Source organism: Ips typographus, linkage group LG11 (assembly GCF_016097725.1).
Source record: "Ips typographus isolate SLU linkage group LG11, UJ_Ityp_2.0, whole genome shotgun sequence".
Classification (NCBI taxonomy): Eukaryota; Metazoa; Arthropoda; class Insecta; order Coleoptera; family Curculionidae; genus Ips; species Ips typographus.
Window position 1 is genome coordinate 1,939,679 of NC_138432.1, and position 14,903 is coordinate 1,954,581.

Here is a 14,903-nt window from a genome sequence, read left to right on the forward strand (position 1 = left end):
ATGACTTTTAAGAAGTTCTTGTACAGTTGTATTTTTGAATTCCGTGCCATTGTCCATTATAACTTTTTCGGGTACTCCATAGAACGAGAAGTAATGTATTACAGCTTTACATATTTCTATGGCTGTTTTACCTTGAACTGGCAATGCTTGACCTAGCTTCGAAAATGTGTCAATTATAGTAAGAAAATTTTGATTATCAAACTTGAAAATATCAATATGAAGTATTTGGAATGGTTTACTCGTTGTTTCGGTAAGAACTAGAGGAGCATATGGCGGTTTTCTGCCATATTTGTTAGTTTGACAAATAGTACATTCAGAGATGTATTTTGTTACGTCTGTTTTCATGGATGGCCAATAATAATTTAGTTTTAATTTTTCCATGGTTTCATTAAACCACGGTGATTGCATTTACCTTCATGTTGGTGTTTGATTAATAGGAGTCTTTCTTCTTTGTTCCTTACAGAATTTATTAGTTTTGTACATTTAACTAACTTTAGTCCGCTTTTGTAGAAATGGTGCATGTAAACCTTGTTGAAATCTAAATACATACTATCATCATGAAAATATAGGTAAAATGTTTTATTATCTGTTGTATAAGTTTTAAGAAATTCCAATATAAGGTTATAATTTGATTTAGGTATTTTTAAGTGCCAAATTTGAAGTTTTTCGAAACTCCCATGTTACGTCAATTTTGTCGTAGGGATTTTTTGATATTATTATTTGGTAAGGTTTATTATTTATGATATCATCGAGAATTGTAATACCATCATTAGTTGAATTGCCATTACTACAAGAATGAGAAGTTTGTAAGGTCTGTTCTTGATTTTGATCTAATGAAGATTTAATTTTTATGTCCTGGAGAATATTAACTCTATTTGGAGTTGATTTAGGTTCTAGTAAATTTTCATCAAATAAAGAGATTGCGTCCTGCATTTCTCTAGTATTTAAATTATTGGGGTTATTGTTTTCGTTAATAAATCGATTTAGAAATTGGTCAATATCAACGTCAATATCGCCAGGATTATTGAAAATACTTTCACTCTCTAGAGCATTTGTCTGTATACGGGATAAAGCATCTGCATTTTGATTTTGTTTACCCTTTTTGTATACGATCTCATAGTCATATTCTTCGAGTTTAAGTCTCCATCTTACTAACTTGCTGTTTGGTTCTTTTAAATTGAAAAGCCAAATTAGAGGTCGATGATCGGTATATATCTGAAATTTTCGTCCAAACAAATAAGGTCGAAAATATTTGCATGCCCAGACTATGGCAAGTAATTCCTTTTCAATAGTGGAGTATTTAGTTTCACTATCGTTTAATGTCCTAGAAGCATATGCCACTGGTTTATCATGAGGTACATTTCCATGTGACAATACGGCTCCGATAGCAAAGTTGCTTGCATCTGTCATTAAAATAAACATAATCATGTTTTTCAAAATCTGGGTACTGCAGTATGGGTGCATTGACGAGAAGTTGTTTGCAATGTTCAAATGAATTAATAAAATCTGAGTTGTGAGTAATTTTCGAATCTTTCTTTAAGCATTGTGTTAGTGATTTTGTAATCTTAGCAAAGTCTTTAATAAATCGTCGATAGTATCCTAGTAAACCGAGAAACGATTTAATTTCCTTTTGGGTCTTAGGTCTGATACTTTATCTGGGTTAGGCTTGACACCTTCTGTTGTTACTACATGTCCCAAATATTGGACTTCTTTCTTTAAAAATTCAGACTTGTCCATTTGAATTTTGAAATTAGATTCGCGAAGCCTAGTAAAAACTTGTTAAGACTAAGGTCTAGTAATATGTTCTTGTAGTGATGTACTGAAAATCACAATATCATCTAAGTATACGAGGCATATTTCGTTCTGTAATCCTCTTAAGATGTTGTCCATTACTCTCTGAAATGTTAATGGTGCATTTTCAGTAGAGAAGGCCGTTTTTTGTACATCTTCTGGTTCCATTTCGATTTGATGGAAGCCACTGGCAAAATCAAGTGTAGAGAAGTAATTACTTCTTCCAAGCTTATCTAATACGTCTGCTATATTAGGTAGCGGATATTTATCGTCAATTGTCTTTTCATTTAATTTTCTGTAATCCATGACCATTCGCCATTTACGTTTACCGGATGCATCGAGTTTTTTAGGGACAATCCAGATGGGAGTGGACCATGGAGATGTTGAATTTTGAATAATTCCCTGTTTTAACATTTTTGAGATTTGTTCTTTCACTTCTGCTTTATGTATTTCAGGATATCTATAGCTTTTTGTAAAAATTGGATTTTCATTTGTTAAATTAATCTTATGACGAATTTGGTTAGTGAAAGTAAGTGGTATATTTTCGCAGTAGAAAATATCTGTGAATTCTAAACATAAATTTCGGATTGCATCACGTTCTTCTTGGTTACAATGATCTAGTCTAAGATTTTTTAAGTTGGCTTTTAAGATATTGTCGTAATTTGGTGAAATGTCGTCATCTATTTCCATTTTTTCGCAAAAATTTACTTCACAAATATCGATTGGTTCTACTTCAAAATTTATTTGAACTGGATTTTCTCGAGAATTTATTATAGTAATAATTGCGTAATTATTAACAATGTTTACTAAGGCTTTAGGCATTTCGACATTTTCGTTAAATTTCTGATAATCAAGAATTCCTATACCGTTATTTATAGTGACGGGTATTTTAACTACTTGTTGTGTTCGTGCAGGAATAGTTACTGAATGGTAATTATATAGATTTTGAGAAGTATTCGTATTTTTTTCGGTTCCGTAAAATATAGGTATTGTTGCATGAGGGGTAGTTAGAATTTTTTGTTTCAGTTTAATTTCTGAATCTAATTGTTGTATCATGTCGGCTCCGATTAGACCATCAAATTTATTTGAAAATTTAAATAAGTAAAATTTGTGAAAACCTAATATATTGAAAATAGGTATATTAATGGAGATATGTTCTATATGTTTGTTGAGACGAGTTACTCATTTTTTTCTTTGTTTATTGGGTTTTCTGTCTCACACAAAAGTGCGAAATTCCATTTTCCCAACAAACCTTTTTTGTGTGAGACAGAAGACCCAATAAACAAAGAAAAGAAAAAGGTATATTAATAATTTCGTTATGACAAGTCATCCCATGAGCAGTTTGAATATTGAAGTCTTCTGAGACAATATTAGGAATGATTAAACTCTTTGAACTACCTGTATCAATTAAGAAATAAGCTTTAATTTCTGGGATGCAAATATAAGGTAAATCGGAATTTATGTTACATAATACTATGTTACTTCGTTGCCTTGCTGAGCTTGTATAAAATTTTCCTGGAATTCGCTCGGATCGTTTTCAGTGTTAAGGTCGTTTGTTGCGTCTTGATTCTGTGAAAAGGGGTCAGTATAATCTTGACCGGATAATGCACTCTGTTCAAAGTCAGGATTATGGTAATTTTGCAAATAATCATAATTTTCATATTCATCAGAATTATAGGAATAGCCATAACATTGTTCACTTGACGCCGTTTCAGGAATTTGAGTGTTGGGAATCGGATTTCCAACTGGTTGGACATATTGTCACGACTAGCGTGACGTGTTGAATTTAATTCAACTTATTTGCCTGAGATCTCGTTTCAGCGTGAAAATAAAACACAGTTAACTTTACCATCAAGTTCTATTGAATACGTACTTAAACCTAACAACTCCTAACTTACTAACTAGTAAAATAACAGGTTTCCTAACCCAAAGAAAACGTTACTAACTCCCAATAAAACCATAATAAACCAGGCGTAAATTAATACACAACATAGAAGTACGATAAACATACTTACATCTCTATAGAAGACAGAATCTTGGAGAGAGGCTTGTCACTTGGAGCGCGGTTCGCGATTAACTTTACTTGAGCGTTACGGACATGTCTAATTGACATTTGCGGTTCGATCACCAACGTGGTGCACAGCAAAACTGGACTGACTGGACAGAACTGGACTGAACTGACTGAACTGAACTGAACCTTCTTTAGGGTACAACTTCCTTTTTATAGCATTCCAGACACTGGTTCCACCAATCAAAACTCCCAGACCTGGCCTCGTCTAGCCGACAACTCGTGACGACCTTCGACCATCGGTACTTGGAAAACATTCCACATTATTTCGCAAATTCAGCAAATGCATCTTAATTGCAGTTGCACTCCGACCGCATTCCACAATTTTAATGTTTCCGCTCAAGTAATATAAACATTCCATATTTTTAATGTTTCCTTTCAAGTGAAATAACTTTGATTTATTATCCTTCGTGACATTTGCCCCTTCTCCATGAAACTGGCCCTCCAGTTTAAACCAAGAGAGGTAATTCCTATATTTGACAATTCTAATTACCAACCTAAGTTATCGCTAGCCTTATATAAAATTCATCTTATTATAATATCATTTGAAAAATGGAGTAAGCGAAAATTTTTAATTTTACTTTTTATCATATATTTTCTAAAATGCTTACTTTCTCCATTTTCCGTCATCGCTTCGTCGTACCCAAAAATTATAATAATCCTAATCATTAAACTAACCCTTAAATTAACATAACACATTTGAAACCTTGGGTAGCCCTTAAATATGTACCATATATTGCAATATAAGTAGCTCTGATGTTGCGACTTTTATTGCGCCATTGTTCGCACAAAAGTGTTTGTCACAATCATATATTGCCCTGACTATGACTTAACACATCGTCTTCCACTGGTCACCAAATAGTCCAGTAGCTGAAGTCTAGCAATGTCCATTCCATACTCCATAGTCTCTTCTGCTTAGGCTTTATTTTCATCATGTGGTTGACTCTGGTGATACTGTTAAATGTCATCTTCAATGGTCGTCCAATACTGGCTTTGCACAGCGCCATTTAGTACATTGGCTTCTTATGGCTCCCTCAAGCGGTTTTTACATGTAATGAAAATAAGAACAAAGGTTAATATGCGTTACTTAAGGCTTAATAATAACATATAATAATATATAATATTTTACGCATATTTCTTTTATATCTCAATCAAATTATTAACCTTCAACCGAGTGAATTTTATTCACTGATATACTTCAAACCGATTGCAATAACTTCTGCATATGTTTAACTAATGTCCCAATTTCCATATCAACTAAGTTGTTTTAAAAACTGGAACATTGAACGTTCTAACTTCATTTCAAATCCGTGCGGAGAAATATTTTATTTACCCAAAACAAAAAATAAATTGACGATAACGTTTGATTGCTTCTTCCTTAGATTATCTGTAAACAAAAATAAGAAAGTAAATTATTAAAACGTAAACACAAAACAAAATTTATGGTTGTCTAATGACCCTATGGTTTGAAATGCACTCTACCTAAGTAGTGTAAACAACCTATACTCGGTTTATTTTGTCTTGTCAGCGGTTTTGAGGTAGGTCAGGGTAACGCTTGTGTCATCATTATCATATTAATAACAGTGACGTACTTGACGCCTTTTAAAACTTATTACGCCTGTATTAACTTTACCCATCTTACCTTTAATTAAACAAGAAAAATGGTTAAATATCATTTATTTTCTTCGTGCTACAATAGTCATTATTATATAGATAAACTTTAAATATATAGTATATAATATTGATATAAAATATTGAACAATAATTGTTTCACTTGTCTTGTTCGGTTTGGGTCCCTCCGGGTTTCGCCTGATCAGTGTTGAACTGGTCCTCATTTCTTTCCTCACGTATAGGCACTTGATATGGTGCCGTACCACGTACACGTGTACGATTTATTTGTCTTCGAAGAGGCGTGGCAGCCACCTGCCGACTCCAATTTGTCATGTTTGCTGTATTTAGTGGTGGCTCAACGGGATTCCAATTCTGTCGCAAAGTCACCCTCGGCACTTCAACTAATGTAGGTTCACCTCTTGATGGCACCCTAAATGGATGTCCTATCATTCTTGGTGGTAAATGGGGTCGGGGAGGTTCATGTAGTTCACGCCGCCTGAATTGTGAATTCCTTCTGAACGAACAAACATTGCATGCGCAACCATCCACAAACAGACTTCCCCAAATTTTCCAAAATTGTCTTGGTTGATAGAACGGCACCCTCGGAGGTGCGCAGATTGCACAACCACATCTTTCCGCAGGGTTTCTTCCTTGTCTCACCAATAAATCAATATGAATCATCTGGTATTCCATGTGAATTATTTGGGTCCAAAGTGCTAGTAACGCCTTTGAGACTCCCAAATACACTATTCCTGGTCGCTGTACTTCTTGATGTAACTCCCATAAATGGTATAAAGCCATGTCATATAAATGTAACTTGACATTTATGTCCGAAATACATCGGGCATAATATAAAAACATCACAATCCACTCCATTTTTTATAAACTCTCGATCGCTATTTTTTTTCAATGAAACGCACTCGTGGTACTATCACGGTACTTCGCTAACTAAAATGCAAATCACAGCGATGTAATTATTTATATTCTCTTAATTTCATGTCAGCACTTTTACGCTTGCGGACGCATATTATTCATTTGATGCATTTTTCGATCGAATACATTATGCTGATATTCAAAAATATCCAACACCAAAATAAAACGAAAACTCGTTATTTTAATTTGTCTATCCCCCCATTATCACATACCCCTGACATTTATATTTATTCAAGTATTTACTTGTTCGGCACCTATGGCATTTATCGATATATTTTACGTCCCTCGTATTTTTTGTTTAAGTATGCCATTTTAATTATATCATTTTTTCAATTGTAGTCAAATAACTTGTAACACGCGCGCTTAGATAATCATTTTACACACTTTTGGTGTAACTGCGGAAAATTAGACTAATATCCGTTCGTGAATCTTTCAATTGGCCATTAAATTCAGACGCGGATAAGAGAATAAAAATCCCTGAGCTCAGTAACTTCAAATTTAGGTACCACTCGGTATGTGAAGTTTGTACCCAACAAACGTAATATTTCCACTTCAACAAAATTATTACTTTGTATACAAAGTGTTACAATCTTTATGTCAGTTAGGGATAGACGGTGCCTTATTATCGTTTATTTATTTTACTTATACAGCACTGCATTCACAGCAGTTTTGTCATTTTATGGACGAAACGGTCCTTCACTTTTTTCCTCTCCAGTCACTTTCTTGTGTGCCTTCGCGAGTGCAGTCGTTTTTTCTTGTTTCTCTATTTGAGTGTAGTAGTGTTTTTTTTTTCGTGTTTTCATCATGAACCGTAAGTAAATTTGTTGGCTTTGTTATTCACATTATAAAGTAATCTAATTTGTTGTTCTTTTCAAAACTAAAGATCCACAATCTTGTCCCCCAAGTGACAACCAAACTGGGTTTGGAAGGGGTTGCCGTCTCCAGCACTTCCGGAGACTTTTAACCATGCGCCGCCCTGGTGAAAGGCTCGCCGACGTTTGGTCTGGGAATGACCGGGACATCGGTGCCAGGTCGGCTTCACCGTTCATTGGGCGCCACCAGGGTGTTACCTATACTACCCCCACATCCAACACTTCTGCGTGGGGGTCACCAACACCATCGAGGCCATCGACGCCCCCGGTCCGCAAAGAGCGGCTCCCGAACGGGATTCCTGCTCCGACGGCGGAAAACAGTGTTGAGGAGACAACCTCAGGAGAGAATTCTCCAACTTGGTGGTCTGGTGACCAGGTCACCATAAATGGTACTGGTCACCGGATTTACTTCCACCACCACCATTACTGAGGTTTTTTTTTTTTTTTTTTTTTTATCAATTTTTATTAATTTTATTGTATTTTTTGTAAGTGTGTAATTTTAATTGTATTTTTTTTTCTCTTTTATTATTGTTATTATTTTTTTTTTTCTTCTTTTAATATTATTTTATCTTATTTCGTTTGTTTTGTTTCCTTTTTTTTTTATCTTTTAATAGTAATATACTCTTTAGTTATTTAAAGTTGTCTCTTTTGTGTGTTTTTCCCATTTCTTTTTCTTATAAAGGCGTGCATTCTGGGGTCCAGGGATCATAATAGGGTAATATTCTGCTTACGTGAACAACTTCTCTTTTTGCTTTGTCTGCTCTGCCTTTCTGTATTTCATAGTCCACGTTCGACATTTTTCGTCTTATATAATAAGGTCCGAACCATCTAAGCAGCAATTTTTCACTTTTCCCGACTTTCCTTATTGGAGTGAAAACTTTCACCTGGTCACCCTCATTAAACTCCACATGTCGATGTTTACAATCATAACGAAGTTTATCTATGTTTTGTCGTCTTTTTATGTTTTCAGCAGCAAAATTACGTATTGCCAGACTAGTTTCCCTCATTTGATTGCTATCAAGAGATTCAGTATGCGGCATAATGTTCGCTTCAGTTGGTAAAATAGGTTCTCGTCCATATACTAGCATAAAGGGTGAGAATTGCGTGCTGTCTTGTTTCGCTGAATTATAGGCAAAAGTTACATGTGGTAAGTATTGGTCCCAATTTGACTGATTCGTGTTGGTGTACATTGCCAACATATTTGCAAGAGTCTTATTAAATCGCTCCGTAAGACCATTTGTCGCTGGATGATATGCCGTTGTAAATTGGCTTGTAGTGCCCATTTCTTTCAATAGTTTCGTCACCAACTCTGATTGAAACACTTTTCCTCTGTCACTTAATAATTCCTTAGGCGCTCCATGTCTCGTAATTATTTTTTCCAAAATAAATTTTGCTACGGGCCCTGCTTTTCCACTAGGTAACGCCTCAGTTTCTGCCCAACGTGTTGCATAGTCTGTTGCTACCACTATCATGGTTTTACCATTGCTACTTCGGCGAAAAGGGCCTAAAAGGTCAATTCCTACCTTTTCAAATGGTGTTCCCACAGGAATTGGGTGTAAAAATCCTATCGGCTTTTGATTTTGTTGACCTTTTCTAGCTTGACAATCTGGACAACCCTTAACAAAATTTTCAACATCTTTTTGCAACCCTTGCCAATAATACCGTTGCTTAATTTTTGATAGCGTTTTCGCTATTCCCAAATGACCACTCAGCGGTTCCGAATGGTGAGAATACAAAATTTCTCCCACTAACTGTTGAGGTATTACTAATAGCTTATCTCGACCTAAATCATTCGGATTTACTCGGTATAAAATTTCGGACTCAATCCTGAAGTTCTTTGCCTGCTTACGTAAACCAATTGTAGCATTTTCCGGGTTTTTGATTGTCATTATTATTTGGGAAATTTTTTCATCTTTTTTCTGTAACTCTTCAATATTACGAGTATCCAAAATAAATGTTGGTATTTCTTCAACGTCGTGTTTATCCGTATCTGGTTGCAGTACCGGATATCTACTTACACAGTCAGCGTCTTTGTGCGCAATTCCTGATTTATGGCACACCGTGTAATCAAATTCCGACAGTTTTAATGACCATCTAGCTAAACGACCTGTTGTGTCTTTTAATGTCTTTAGCCAACATAAAGCATGATGATCAGTTACAATTTTTACAGGTTTACCATAAATAAAGTGTCTTAAGTATGAAAGTGCCCATATAACTGCTAATCCTTCTAATTCAGTTATAGAATAATTTTTCTCCGCTTTGCTAAGACTTCTGCTTGCGTAAGCGATAGGGTGTAACTTATTTTCTGTGTCTTCCTGCAATAATATAGCTCCTATTCCATCTTTACATGCATCTACTCTTAATTCACACCCTTTGTTTGGCTGAAAATGTGCCAACACTGGTTCACTAATTAATTTCTGTTTTAGTGTTTCAAACGCTTTGTCATGAATGTCCTGCCAATCAAATTTATTTTGTTTCTTTGTCAGATCATGTAAGGGACGTGCAATTTTTGCAAAATTTTCTATAAACTTCCGGTAATAGTTACAAAGTCCTAAAAAGCTTTGTACACCTTTTACATTTTTTGGCCTTGGAAAATTTTCAATTGAAATTAATTTTGATTTATCAGGAAAAATTCCATCTGTCGAAATTGTATAACCAAGAATATTAATTTTTTCTTTTAGATATTCACATTTTTTAGGTTTTAATGTTAGGCCTGCACTTCGAAGTCTATTGAAAACTTTACGTAATTTTTCAAAATGTTCATCTATTGTTTCAGAAAAAATTATAATGTCGTCCATGTAAATTAAAACTTCTTTCCATTTTAAATCTCTAAACACTACGTCCCCCAACTGTTGAAATGTTGCCGGGGCATTGCACAATCCAAAAGGCATTACATTAAATTCCCATAATCCATGACCTGGCGCCGTAAAGGCAGTAAGTGGTTTACTTTCTTCTTTTACCTTGACTTGCCAATAACCTGAATACATGTCTAACGATGAGAAATACTGGGCGTTTCCTAAGTAAGTCAAAATATCCTCAATATTAGATCCTGACCACGAATTTTTTACTGTTACATTGTTTAACTTGCGATAATCGACACAAAATCGCGTTTCTCCAGACTTTTTCTTTACTAATACGACGGGACTTGCCCAGGGCGAGTTACTTTGCCTTATTATATCGTATTGTTCCATTTCCCTTATTTGATTATCTATTATTTCTCTTTCTTTTTGTGCTACCCTGTAAGGTTTTTGTTTTATGGGTTTAGCATTTCCTACGTCAATTTCGTGTTCAATTACATCAGTTCTCCCCATATATTTTGGTGTTTTTGAAAAAACGTCACTATACTCCGCAAGTAGCGTTTGCAATTTATTATGTATTCCTAAGTTTGTTATATTACTTAGATTATGGTCATTCATGGTAATTATTTCTTCATCATTTTCGGTTTCATTAATACAACAAACTGGAATTTTTGTCATGTCCATTTTAATTGTTTTCTCGAGATTACCAATCGTGGAATTTTTTATTACAAAAATTCTACGATGACCGACATTTTTAAGCTTAACATAAAAATGTCCATTCTGCAAAAACGGTAATCCTACGCAAATAAGACTTCTCGGTCGTAAAAAACTGTCTTTCTCAATAAAACAATATTCCGCCAAGTCAGACGGTCGTAGGTTCAAGTTCAATCGGGTAATTATATCATTCCCGGGCTTCAACACGTAATCGTTAGCGACAGTAATTTTTAGGGAATTTACTGTTGGCTCGTTTGCTATGTTTACAAACAAGTCTTGCTGTGGCTCGCATTCTTCAGTTGAATCATAATCTCCAAAATTTAGGATTAATTTGTCCGAACCATGCTGCAATGTCACTTTATTGTTATTATAGTCAATGACTGACTTTGTCGTCGTCAAAAAGTTATGTCCCAAAATTAGAGCTTTAGACAAATTTTTTACCACTAATGCTTCAACGCGTATCTCTTTATTATTAACTTCAATCGTCACTTGTGAATTTCCAATAGGTGTAAGAGGGTAACTGCCTGCCGTAATTAATTCAACATCATTTTCCAAAGGATACATGTTATTAATATAATTTAAATCCACAATATTTTTACACGCTCCGGTGTCCAGAACGACATTTACATTTTCTTGATTATTTACTTTTAAATGCACATACAATAATCCTCCTTTGACGCCCTTTGATGACAGGTGGACAATCTCGTTAGGGCTTCCTATTGACGAAATTGTCCTCTTTCGTTTGGGTTTTGGTATACCCGATCATTTCGACGGTTATCTGAATTATTTCTGGAACTGTTTGCATTCCAGTTGCACGATGCATGCCCAATTATTTTGCAATTAGTGCATTTAATGCGTCCATCGTGTGTTCTTGTATTCGGTAAATAGCTGTTACCTTGATTTCGGTAAGGTGCTCTGTTTCCATAGTTTGGACCTCTATACTCATTATTTCTATTCCTTTGCATATTCTGATTTTGGTAATAAGGCCGTTGACCGCCATTATTTGAACCATTATTCACGGCATTGTTCCTTGGTGGCGTATTTCTTGTAAAATTTCCACGATAATTGACAAAATTCCTGTTCGGACCGTTACTGGTGACATTCCTGTTATCTACGAAATTTCTCCTTGTGCTATTACTATTATAATAGACTCGATTTCTATTTGGATTGCCATCTCTGCGTGGAAAATTTGTTGTATTTCCCGGTCCGCTCCTGACTATTTGATTCTCGTTATTTAACGCATCGGACACGGAAAGCAGTGCCGTATCACGTGTCATCTGATTTACCAGGGTTCTCTCTTTAATGTCACTCAGCTTTAACACTAGCTGTTTTAAGTCATTAAAATTTTGATTACCTGAACTCAGCAAGTAATACATTTCATAGTAGGATGGGTGCAAACCATTTTCAAAATGGTCCCTAAACGTGTCAAAAGACATTGTCGGGTCAATTTCCGTTGCCAACGCAAGTAAATCAAAATAATATTTTTTAACATCCTCATTGTCTTGATGTTTTCGTGTATTTAATCGAAACTTTAGTTTTCTTAATGGCTGTTCACCAGAAAATTCTTTTAAAAAGTCCGTTTTTATGTTTGTCCATGTTTTTGCCTGGTTTGCCGGTTCGTTAATATAACCATCAAACCAAGTCTGAGCCGGGCCTTCCAAGAAATTTGCTAAGTAGGAAATTTTGTGGTTTTCCGACCAGCTGTTTGCAATCGCTGCTTTTTCATATTTATTCACAAAAATAATGGGAGAGTCTATAGATGGGTTAAATGTAGGTGGGCATGTAAACTTTGGTGTGGCTGGAGTTTTTGGCTCAGCCAAAGCTACCTGTAAAGTCATGTTAGCCATTGCTGCCGGATTGTTAGGACGTATATCACTGTTTCTCTCTCGAATTACAGGGGGTGGGCAAGGATTATTACAACCTTGTAACAAATCTGTGGGGCGGGACAAGGTAGGCTCTGGCACTACCACTTCTCTCTTCTCTGGCACTACCACTTCTAAGGGACTTTCTTGCCAAGACTCTTCTGATTCTCGCGGTTTAGGCGGAGTCCTACTCAATGAAGCTCTTGGCTTAAAAAACTGTTCTGGGGATCGTGATCCTGCCTTGGAATCTTTAGTTTTCTGAACTTGGGAAGTCGAAGCTTTTGTTGTTCGAATTCGCGGGGTCTCAATTTGAGCACTTACGACAGTTTTTTCGAAAGGGCTCTCGTCCTCACTACTTGTTACACTGACAATAGAAGTTGTTCTGTCGACTTCTGGGGCACCTGCAGAAGCAGAGGAACCGACAGTTGAGCTATGATGTGTGGGTTTAAACTCTCTCAACTCTTTTAAGACTTTTTCGGGGTTTTTCCCTTGGGCTAGTGCTTGTTGCAAAACAAATTTTTCTTTGTCTGATACACTTTGAGCTCTACTGCGAGTTCGTACTCGTGATTTGTCACTTGGTTCACTCATGTAAAATTAATACGAAATGTTTGGCAGTATTTTTAATTATTTCGATTTTTCAAGCTTTTGGACAAAATTTAAACGATTTTCTTAAACAATTTGATTATTTCTAGCAATTTCTTTGCGAATCTGCTTATTCATCAAACTAATAATTTTTTTGACGCTAAAATACACAAGCATTAACACCCCCATGCACAGAAAAATAATAATCAAAATTTCCTTAGCTGACCATGAATTATCTTTTTCTTGAGACGCTTTATTAGAAATACCGCCGCTATTACCCGCTTGAGAAATAATTATTTCTTCTTCTTTTGATGAAGAACCCCCCATTTTAAATAGAACGATTAAAATTTAAAAAATAAAATTTATGTTTTTTCCACCCTGAAACGTAGGCGCCTCCACCATATGTCACGACTAGCGTGACGTGTTGAATTTAATTCAACTTATTTGCCTGAGATCTCGTTTCAGCGTGAAAATAAAACACAGTTAACTTTACCATCAAGTTCTATTGAATACGTACTTAAACCTAACAACTCCTAACTTACTAACTAGTAAAATAACAGGTTTCCTAACCCAAAGAAAACGTTACTAACTCCCAATAAAACCATAATAAACCAGGCGTAAATTAATACACAACATAGAAGTACGATAAACATACTTACATCTCTATAGAAGACAGAATCTTGGAGAGAGGCTTGTCACTTGGAGCGCGGTTCGCGATTAACTTTACTTGAGCGTTACGGACATGTCTAATTGACATTTGCGGTTCGATCACCAACGTGGTGCACAGCAAAACTGGACTGACTGGACAGAACTGGACTGAACTGACTGAACCTTCTTTAGGGTACAACTTCCTTTTTATAGCATTCCAGACACTGGTTCCACCAATCAAAACTCCCAGACCTGGCCTCGTCTAGCCGACAACTCGTGACGACCTTCGACCATCGGTACTTGGAAAACATTCCACATTATTTCGCAAATTCAGCAAATGCATCTTAATTGCAGTTGCACTCCGACCGCATTCCACAATTTTAATGTTTCCGCTCAAGTAATATAAACATTCCATATTTTTAATGTTTCCTTTCAAGTGAAATAACTTTGATTTATTATCCTTCGTGACAATATATCTTGGGCATAAAGTTCTTGAAATGTGTATTTAGGTTTAGGCCTATTAGATGTCATCGTATTTTTGGAAATTGTGTCCCAATCCATGCGAGTGGGTTGATTTGAATTATTAGGTCTTTGATTTTGGAAATAAGTGTTAGGTTGTGGCTGATTGTATGTTTGAGGTCTATTAAAAATAGGCGGCCTAAGAATATTACGTTGTTGGTTATTAGATTGGAAGTTTGGCTGTGAAGCCTTGAATTGAAAATTGTTTTGTTGTGGCGGTTTGAATGAAGAGTTATTGAACGACATTGGTTGGAAAGGCCTGTTAGGGAAAGAGGGTTTGGAAAAATTGTTAAATGGTAATCTTGCAGTATTAAATGGATTAAATGGAAGAATTACTTGTTACTGGTTTTTGTTTTGTGAAATTTGGAAGAGTACTTGAAACATTATTTCTTCCTAAACTAAACTGCAGAAAGTTTTCTTCTTCAGATGTATGTGCTAATGCTTCCTCTAAATTTTCAGGGTCTTTCAACCTTACAACTAATTGTAAATGATACGGTAATCCTGC